The sequence below is a fragment of the Urocitellus parryii genome, chromosome 2 (assembly GCF_045843805.1).
Source record: "Urocitellus parryii isolate mUroPar1 chromosome 2, mUroPar1.hap1, whole genome shotgun sequence".
NCBI classification, from domain to species: Eukaryota; Metazoa; Chordata; class Mammalia; order Rodentia; family Sciuridae; genus Urocitellus; species Urocitellus parryii.
This window is the reverse complement of record NC_135532.1, coordinates 174,538,881-174,548,516: the sequence shown is the minus strand read 5'-3', so window position 1 is coordinate 174,548,516 and position 9,636 is coordinate 174,538,881. Positions and strand designations below refer to the sequence as shown.

The following is a 9,636-nucleotide window of genomic DNA, read 5'->3' as shown; positions in this document are numbered from 1 at the left end:
CTTTTTAGTCTACAGTTAGGGATTTTGACAAATGGATACTGTCCTGCATTCTCCACCATCAAGGTTAGACAAGTTTCATTACCCTAGAAAATCCTTTCATCATCTTTTGTTGTCAGTTTCTCTCCCTACATTTTTTGGATTTTTCTGTTTCCAGAATCACATATAAATTGAGTTGTGGCCTTTTTCATTCATTTACCACAATGCATTTGAGATTCATCCATGTTGTTGCTCATATCAGTAGTTTAGTTCCTTTTATTACTGTACAGTATTGTACGGGATGCCCTATAGATTATTTCTACACATATCAATTTAAGGATTTTTATATTCTATCTGGTTTTTGGCAACATTTTCTGCTTGTTTGTTTTGCTTTTTGGTACCAGGGATTGAACCCATGGGTACTTAACCAATGAGCTTCATTCCCAGAACACCCCCCACCCCCAGTGATCCCCTTAAATTTTTATTTTTGAATTTTTTTTAGACAGGGTCTAAGGTGCTGAGGGCCTCCCTGAGTTGCTGAGGTACCTTTGAATTTGCAATACTCCTGCCTTAGCCTTCCAAGTTGCTGAGACTACAGGCATGGGTCACTGTGCCCAGGTAGTTTTGGGAAGTTATAAATAAAACTGCTACAAACATTGGTGTCAGGCACGTGAACATAAGTTTTTATTTCTATTAGGTAAATTCTTAGGAGTGGCATTTCGAGTCATAAGGAAACTATGTGTAGAACTTTATAGGAAATTATCAAATTTGTCTTCAAAAACAACTGTACCATTTCTAATTTCTACCGGCAATGTATGAGAATTCCAGTTGCTCCACATCCTCACCAACATTCGACACTGTCATTTGTTGTTGTTGTTGTTTTTAATTGTAGCCTGTGGGGTGACAGTGGTGACCCAATGAGAGGAAGGCAGGGATAGTAGCAGCTGGAAATTTAAAATTGTTTGGAGTCAACACTGATTCCAATCATGCGTTTGTCAGCCTCTACTCCTGCTGTTCCAGTTCAGACCTCAAATGCTTCAGATCATCAGACAGCATCACTGCCTTCAGGATGCCCAGTGCATGAAGGGAAAATGAAAGGCTGTCCAATGAATGCAGAACCCTCTGGTCCATCCTGTGAGAGCAAAACATACTCTGTGCCTGCCCACCAAGATCTTGCATATGAGTGTGTGGAGTGTCCTGTTACAGGCGCTGCTGCTAAGAATAAGGAGAACCTGGATCCTTCAAATCTGATGCCGCCACCTAATCAAACACCAGCTCCAGATCAGCTCTTTGCATTGTCTACATGAAGAGAGGAGTCATTCATTCCACGAGCAGATTCAGAGAAAAAGTGGGTTTATCCTTCCGAACAGATGTTCTGGAATGCAATGTTAAGGAAAGGGTGGAAGTGGAAGGATGAGGATATTAGTCAGAAAGATATGTATAATATCATTAAAATTCACAATCAGAACAATGAACAGGTCTGGAAGGAGATTTTGAAGTGGGAAGCTCTTCATGCTGCGGAGTGCCCTTGGGGTCCATCCTTGGTCTGATTTGGAGGGAAAGCAAAACAATATTCACCAAGAGCAAGAATTTGTTCCTGGATGGGGTATGCACTGCCTTTCGACAGGCACGATTGGATCATCAACCTTTGTGGCATGGAAGTTAGATACATGATAGATTATTACGATGGCAGCGAAGTCAAGAAAGACTAGCAGTTCACCATCCTGGACGTCCGCCTTGCCTTGGATTCGCTTTCAGCAGTATGGTACAGAATGAAAGTTGCTTGATGGCGCTGGACATCATAACCACTGTTTTGTTTGTGATGCAAAGTATAAACAATTTTTTTCCTGAGCGATACATTAAATTATTTTCCCCAAACTGAATTGCACTCATGATGTAAAGGGAACTTCAAGTGGGTCATACACTTCATCCTCCACTTAGCAAATTCAGTTTTGAGCTTCATTTTCCTTGCGGTTTATAGCAAATAGTTCTAAGTTTTCTTCCCGTTTGGTTTAAGTGGGAAGCAGTCCCTCAGTATCTGTTAGGTGCAATATTGCCTATGTATTTAATCTAGAAAAGTCTGAAAAAACCTCTGAAAAAGAGTTTTTAGAAAGTGAGGAAAGCTGCTTTTTTCTTACCGTTTTCTCAAGAATATTTGAGAGGTAAAACCTGAAAGCCAGTGTACTGCTCATGAGCTTTTCCCTGGTCAAATCTCTTAACTAAAATCATTTATTATAAATAAGCAATTATTTTTAAAAAGAGACTATTATTTCTGAAGTCCCTACAATTTAGTAGAGACCCTGAACAAAATGCAAAGCCATACTCTTGCATTCCAGCAAGACTAAGTTGTGTCTTGGCTCTCAATTCTTATTTATATGCAGTTTTCAGACTGGGCCTTGTTAAAGAAGTTTCAACTCACCATGAGGTGCTGACGCATATACTTTGACACATATATTTTAATTTTTAAAATATTTTCCTGTTGTTCTGATGTGTAACTCTGCTCCCCCAAAACATGTCTCTTCATTGTCCCTGGAATTTCAAGATATCCCAACTTTGAGTCTCACTCCTTCCTCCATTGGAAGCCTTCCTCCTGGTTAGCTTAATCTAGATTTAAAAGTCTGGCTCAAGTCATAGTGACAGTGATTATATTTAGCTGAGTATTAACATTCACAAGAAGAGTATTTTTCTCAGATGTAGTTATGTTTGCATTAAGTCACTGTCTCAATTTTTATGTTTTAAGGAAGCTTTAAGCTTGGTATTGAAATTCCTTATATCAGTAACCCCAAAACTGATTGTTCTAATTATAACGGCATGTTACCAATGACCGTTTTTTCAAGTTTTGATAATATTAAATCCTTTAATTTATCTTGAAAAATAAATAAATTGTAGTCTAACAAATGAGTAGTAGTATCTCATTAGGGGTCCAGTTTGTATTTTCCTAATGAGTAATGATGTTGAACATATTTTAATGTCTTATTGGTCATCGGTATGTCTTTGGTAATGTGTTTGCACCAATTTTTTTCCCATTTTAAAAAAATAGGTTGTTTTCTTATTGACTTCTCTGTACTGCACACAGACCTACATTTTGTAAATCTTTTCTTGCAATCTGTGCCTTGCCATTTCTTCATTTTCTTCGTAGCATCAGTCCTAAAGCAGGAGTTTTTATTGTGTTTTTCCAGTATTGGAGATTGAATCAGGGTTGCTCTACCACTGAGTTTCTCCCCCAGCATTTCATTGTTGTTGTTCATTCTACCTGGAAAATCATTTCATCTGAGTTTCATTACTTTCTCTGTGTTTTTTTTCTTTTTAGTGTTGAATAGGAATGAGAAGAGTGGGCATCTTTGCCACTGGATTCCTTTACTGTGACAATAACTCTTGACTAAAAATTCTTTAAGGAAAACTGGTGGACAGCATCAGTGGGGAAGGGGGAATCTGCAGACTCTGAAACAGCTGAAAATACAGAGGAGCCTCTCTGCTCATCACCTTAGTCACTTTAGTCACCACCCCACCCCTACCATATTTGGTTCCCCTCCCACCTGTGACTCCTGAGCTTAGCCCTCATTCATTAGCCCTGTGATCTTACTATCTTCTTCTCTCTCCAGCTTCAGTACATTATTTAGTTTGCCTGGGAGCATTTTCTCTTTCTCCATTCTGTGGTTCTTCCAGCCCCAGGTCAGGCCATAGGTCATTGCTCTTCCCTCTCAGCTCAGAATGAGGTCCTCCAAGTCCAGGATCCTCAGTCTCAAGGGATCTGCACTTTGTAATATGTTCTCTTTTCCAATTGGCATCTTTCTCTTAGTAATATGCATTTAAGGTTGTTCCAGGTCTACTTGTGGCTTGATAGCTCATTTTTAGCGCTAAATGATATTCCATAGGATATACCATGGTTTATTTATCCATTCATCTACTGAAGATCATTTCAATTGCCTCCAAATTTTGACAATGTTGGATAAAGACTCAGTAAATAGTTGTGTAGGTTTTTCAATCCATTCAAGTTTTCAATTCATTTGTGTAAATACCAAGGAGTACAGTAAATATTTGTATAGGCTTTTCAATTCATTCAAGTTTTCAATTCATTTGTGTAAATACCAAGGAGTACAGTAGCTGAATCGCTGAATCATATATATATATATATATATATATATATATATATATATATGTATTTTGTTAGTTGTCAGTGGACACAATACCTTTATTTTATTTTTATGTGGTGCTGAGGATCAAACCCAGTACCTCAACTCATGCCGGGCGAGTGCTCTACTACTGAGCCACAGCCCCAGGCCCCAGTTGCTGGATCTTAAAAGAGTATGTTTAGTTTTATAAGAAACTGGCACATTCTCCTTAAAAATGGCTGTACCATTTTGTTTTACACCACCGTTTCCAGTGATATGCACTCAGCAGTTGCAACCTCATCATAATTCTTCCTCTTACATACTTAGGCAATCTTGACATAGTTATTTTTTAACATTCTGGGCATCAGATTTATCAACTGAAAGTTAGGAGCATTCATATATATATATATTCTTATTCAAAGTGAAAGCAAATTTTGTTTAAATGTATATATTTGATATAATGTTGAAAACTATGAAAGAGTTCTTATTTCCTTCCTTCTTAGGCAGAACACAACTTAGAAATAAATTTTCAAGAATGTTATCTGAATAAAATTAATTGACTATGTAGTATACAAAGTTTATAATTACTGTGTATTATACAATAGTCTATCATGAACATTTATAATTTTGTCAACTATGACAATGATCCCTGTGACATCAGGACAGAGTAGGATCTGTTTCAATGACAAAAGCAAATCATTAACCTAGTCTCCTCTATAGAAAAAGTTACAGTGGGACAGATGGAACACTTGTTTTTGGCTGAGAATTAGGCAATTTGGAAGATTCTACTAGCTTAAAAAAAAGGACATCTGGAAATTCATTAAAAAATATGAAGAAACAACCAATTTCTTCACCTTCAATGAAGCCAGAAGCAGACTTAATGATCTTAAAGTTAGACCTGGGTCTTGCTTTCTCTGTGATAATTCTAGTACCCTGTTTTCAGTGGGCAGGGATGGGTGCAAGAGGAGGGATATTGGGGATTTAGCATGAAGAGACTTTACCTCTGAGCTACATCTCCAGCCCTTTCTATTTTTAATTTTGAGACAGGGTCACATTAAGTTGCTTAGGGCCTTGCTAAGTTGCTGAGGCTGCCCTTGAACTTGCAATCCTTCTGTCTCAGCCTTTGAGTGATGGAGATTACAGGCATGCACCACCACACACCTAGCTGAGTGGCATATTTTTAGTCATACCCCCATTAATTCTCAGAAGTGCCCTAACTGGATGATAAACTATTGTGATGAGTGTAATGAGATGTGTCAATGATTTTTGTCTTCAAAGGCCTTAACTGGGCATATGTGTAACTCCAGCTACACCAGAGGCAGAAGTAGGAAGATCACAAGTTCCTGGCCAGCCTAGGCATCTTTTAAGACTGTCTCAAAATAAAATAAAATAAAATAATAATAATAATAGACTTGGCATATAGCTCAGTGGTAGATCACCCCTAGATTCAATCCCCAATACTGCAAAAAAATAAAAATAAAATAGGGTCTATAACTCATTCCCAAGGCAACCTACTTATGAAGGGTTGAAATTCGCATCTGAGATAAAACAAGATGAGATAACTTACAGAGAATGAGTACAATAAAAATTACCCTTGTAGAAAAATCTTCCTTTTAGTCATCTCTTGCTAACCCCACATCCCCCTACTTTATCCCAAAGAACGGAAACTCACCTCTCTGTACACAGCAGAAATCTGTGCCTCATCCATGCAGGTTGCTGTAACAACTGATGTAACAACATCAGTCCGTGGCCCATCAGCAAGATATTCCCTTACTACAAGCAAATCATCTTCCTACCAGATAACTAAAAATAGATCATACAAAACTTCCATTCTATTTTATTAAACATTTGACACCCTACATTCAAGTTCAAATATTTAGCACCATATTGATAAAACAACAACAGAGCAAAGAAGAAAATTGGAAAGTTAATATGTCACAGTACAAAAAATGTTCGAGGGTCATTATGATATTCATTATGATTTGGAAGTCATAGTTTGTCGCGACCCCTTGCCTGCAAGGAAGACGCAACTCAGGAATCTTCTTTCAGCAGTTTATTCAGGCCCTTGTTTTGACATGTCTTTTAGCTTGTTTCTCTCTCTACTCCCGTGTGCCCCAGCCTTAATAAAGCAGATAAAGCCCCAATGCACAACTGCCACGTGGACTTTTCTCATAGGGTGCCAAGTCACAGCATGCCAACTCATTCTGATAAGGAGTTGTTTGTCACAGACTACAGCGGAGACCAGCGCCATCTTGTAATGTCGGCCACAGTACACAGAAACGGCTCACCACAATAGTTTGCCCATAATAGTAGTCTAGGTGTATATTTTGAAGTTTTCCAACAAAAATAACCCTACAACTTAGGTATTATTGATCTTGTTTTGCACATACAGAGATAGGCTTGGAGAGGTTAAGTAACTCATCTAAGATTACATAGTAAGTAACAGAATCAGCATCTGAAGTCAAGTTCTCATAATTCCAAACCCTGTGGCTTATCTTAACCAGCATTCCATGCTGACTTGAAATATTATTTTAAAAAGCAGTCAAATGTACCTGAAAATTTATTTCCATTAATGCAGACCCCATAATTTAGGGATAACACCTCAAAATATATTGTAATTCCCCACCCTAAGCAAATTTATATAAGAAATAAAATTACCTGTAACCGTATAATAAAACCACTTGTATCATTTTTTACTAGTGGTCTTTCATTCATATGTGTAATCACTCTTTTCAAAAATTGAATTATATACTTAATTTTCCATTCTGTCTTTTTTAAAAAAACAGACTAAACTACATGAGGTGTCTTTTTTGGAGGGGGTTACCAGGGATTGAACTCAGGGGCACTCAACCACTGAGCCACATCCCCAGCCCCATTTTGTATTTTATTTAAGACAGAGTCTCACTGAGTTGCTTAGGCCAATGCTAAATTGTGGAGGCTTACTTTGAACTCATGATCCTCCTGCCTCTCTAGCTGCTGGGATTACAAGCTTATACTACTGCACATGGTCTACAAGAGCTTTTAATGAACATGTACAATTTACCTACAAAGAATAGCATTTGAAATAAAAACTGATCTAAACATTTCAGAAATGTGTGTAGTCACCTCTGTGGGTTAAGACATGAAATTCAGCTGATCATTCCTTAATGTTTCTGTGTCTGATCATTTGCATGAATATGCACAAGATCAGCAATATCCTTCATTTAGCTACCTTCTCTCACTAGCCAAGAAATATCCTTGTAGCAAATGGACCTTTTCAGTATTGACACTTCAAAGTGGCTAGCCTCCATCAAACTACAAACTTCCATGTTTTTATCCCAATGATTAAAAGAACCTCAAACATATTTACCTGTCTAAGAAGTGAATTATGTTGGGATTCTTTAATTCTTTCGTCACCAAGAGCTCATTAAGGATCAGTTCCTTCTGTGGGTGTTTCTGTAAATTAATCTGTTTAATAGCGACCTATAATGGAAACAGAATTGAAAAAGAAATCAGTGGTTTTCCTGATTCTCTTAGAAAGTAACAAACACCAAGCAGTTAATAATTTGCTATTATTACATAGTGAGATTGTAACTGACCAATGAGTAGTATTTTTACTTGCACACTGACTATGCACCGTATTTTCCACTACCTGGACCCTAAATATTTTCCAAAATTTTTTTGAAGTTGATTAGCCAACCTAAGCTCAGCCCAGTGCCAGGAATTAATCCTCTTTTCACTCCGAACTGGGAAAATACTTTTTACAATACTTGCTTATTCATGATATATTGCCTTATTTGTTCCCCCTAAAGTGAGAATGGTATAAAATTATATAGATTAATTCTTACAACATATACAACTTTAAAAAATACATTCCTATTGATTATGCTTATCTTTATCTAGTTTTTCTCCTAAAAGAAAAGCTAATATATATCTAGAAGTATGAAGAAGTTGCTAACTTTTGACCCAGAGTCACATCAATAGCAGTAAAACTGTGCCAGAAAACCTAAGGGGAAAAAGACACAATCAGAATTAAGACTTATTCTAATCATACCAATTTATAATATCCAAAGATTTTGCCCTTCTCACAATTGCGGAAGGATCAAAGAACACTTAAGATTTAGCATCTTAAATGAAAAAGGAAAGAGAAAAGAGGAGAATCGTTGTAACCAACCAAAACTTTTATTTGAAATATTTCAGACCTACAGAAATATAGGGGAAAATATAAATAATTAATAACATAGACTCAGGAATACAGTTTCCTGCTAAAGAAATAAAGAACTGCAAATAAACTTAAGATTCCTGGTATGTCCTATCCTATGGCAGTCTTCGTTCGTTCACCCAATGACCACCTGTATTTGGTGTTTATCGTGCATTTGATGTGCATCATTTCCATTCACTTTTCTATACTTTTAACCATCAAGTTTCTGTTTATGTATTTATCTGCAATTTGCTTTCAAAATTTATCTGGCTCGAACATATTTGGTGGCACATGCCCTTACAAGGGCTGGGGAGGCAGCTCAGTACCTAAAACAAACAAACAAACAAATAAACAAATAAATAAATTCACCTGGATTTCTGATATCTATCCATATACACACATATTATTTCATTCATTATTAATTATTCAATATATAACATCTATTATTATCATGTTCAAAATATTCAGGTGATTTTCAATATTTTTATTATTAAAATTAGTGTTAAACTTGTTAAAAAGAAATTCATAAGTTTCTAAAAATTCTCATTTTACATTCTACTAAATCAATCTAAATTCACAGAACATTTTCTACAGATTAATAACATTGCTCTCAAGCAATAGAGGAAAGAGCTTAGTATATTTTAAATTACTAAACAAAATCAGAGTGGCAGATTCAAAGACCAATACTCTTTGATAGGACTGGGGATTGAACCCAGGTGCGCCTTACTCCTAAGCTTACTCCCCAGTCCTTTTTAATCTTAGGATCTAACTAAATTGCTGAGGCTGGCTGAAAACTTGCAAGGAGGCTAACTCAACCTCCTGAGTTGCTGGGATTATAGGTGTGTACCACCCCCTAGAAGCTAAATATATGGGTTTTTGCTTTGCTTTGCTATTGTTTTTGCAATGCCAGGGATGGAACCCAGGATCTCGTGTATCCTAGGCAAGCTCTCTACACTTCACTACATACCCAACCCCAAATCAATGCTTTTATGGCCTATCATCCTGCAGTAAAATTGTCTCTTAATTATGTCATGTGTAATTTTTCCATCTAATCATCCCTTGCCATCTATGAGAAATAACATTCAAGAAGATACAAGATGTAAAGTCATTGCTAACAAGGAGGGGTTTTAACAATTGTGTTTACACAAATCCCCTACAGTACCACTCATAGAATACAGTGAGTACTCAATTTCAGGTGGAAAAATAGAGCTCACTCTGAATACTCAGTTAAGTAGTGAACACTATGACAATACAATCATAAACACCCTTGTCCAATGTTTTCATGTCTTGTATATTTTGTATTAAGGTCACTGATGCTCACAATAGTTCCTATTTTAAACAAAACCAACATGCAAAGCTTAGTCAAGC

The 9,636-nt window shown here is 36.7% G+C and overlaps 1 pseudogene; it reads left to right on the top strand.

The window, feature by feature from the left end:
• The first annotated feature begins 962 nt into the window (after positions 1 to 962).
• On the top strand, positions 963 to 1,781 carry LOC113175037 (holocytochrome c-type synthase pseudogene; annotated as a pseudogene).
• Positions 1,782 to 9,636: the final 7,855 nt, after the last annotated feature.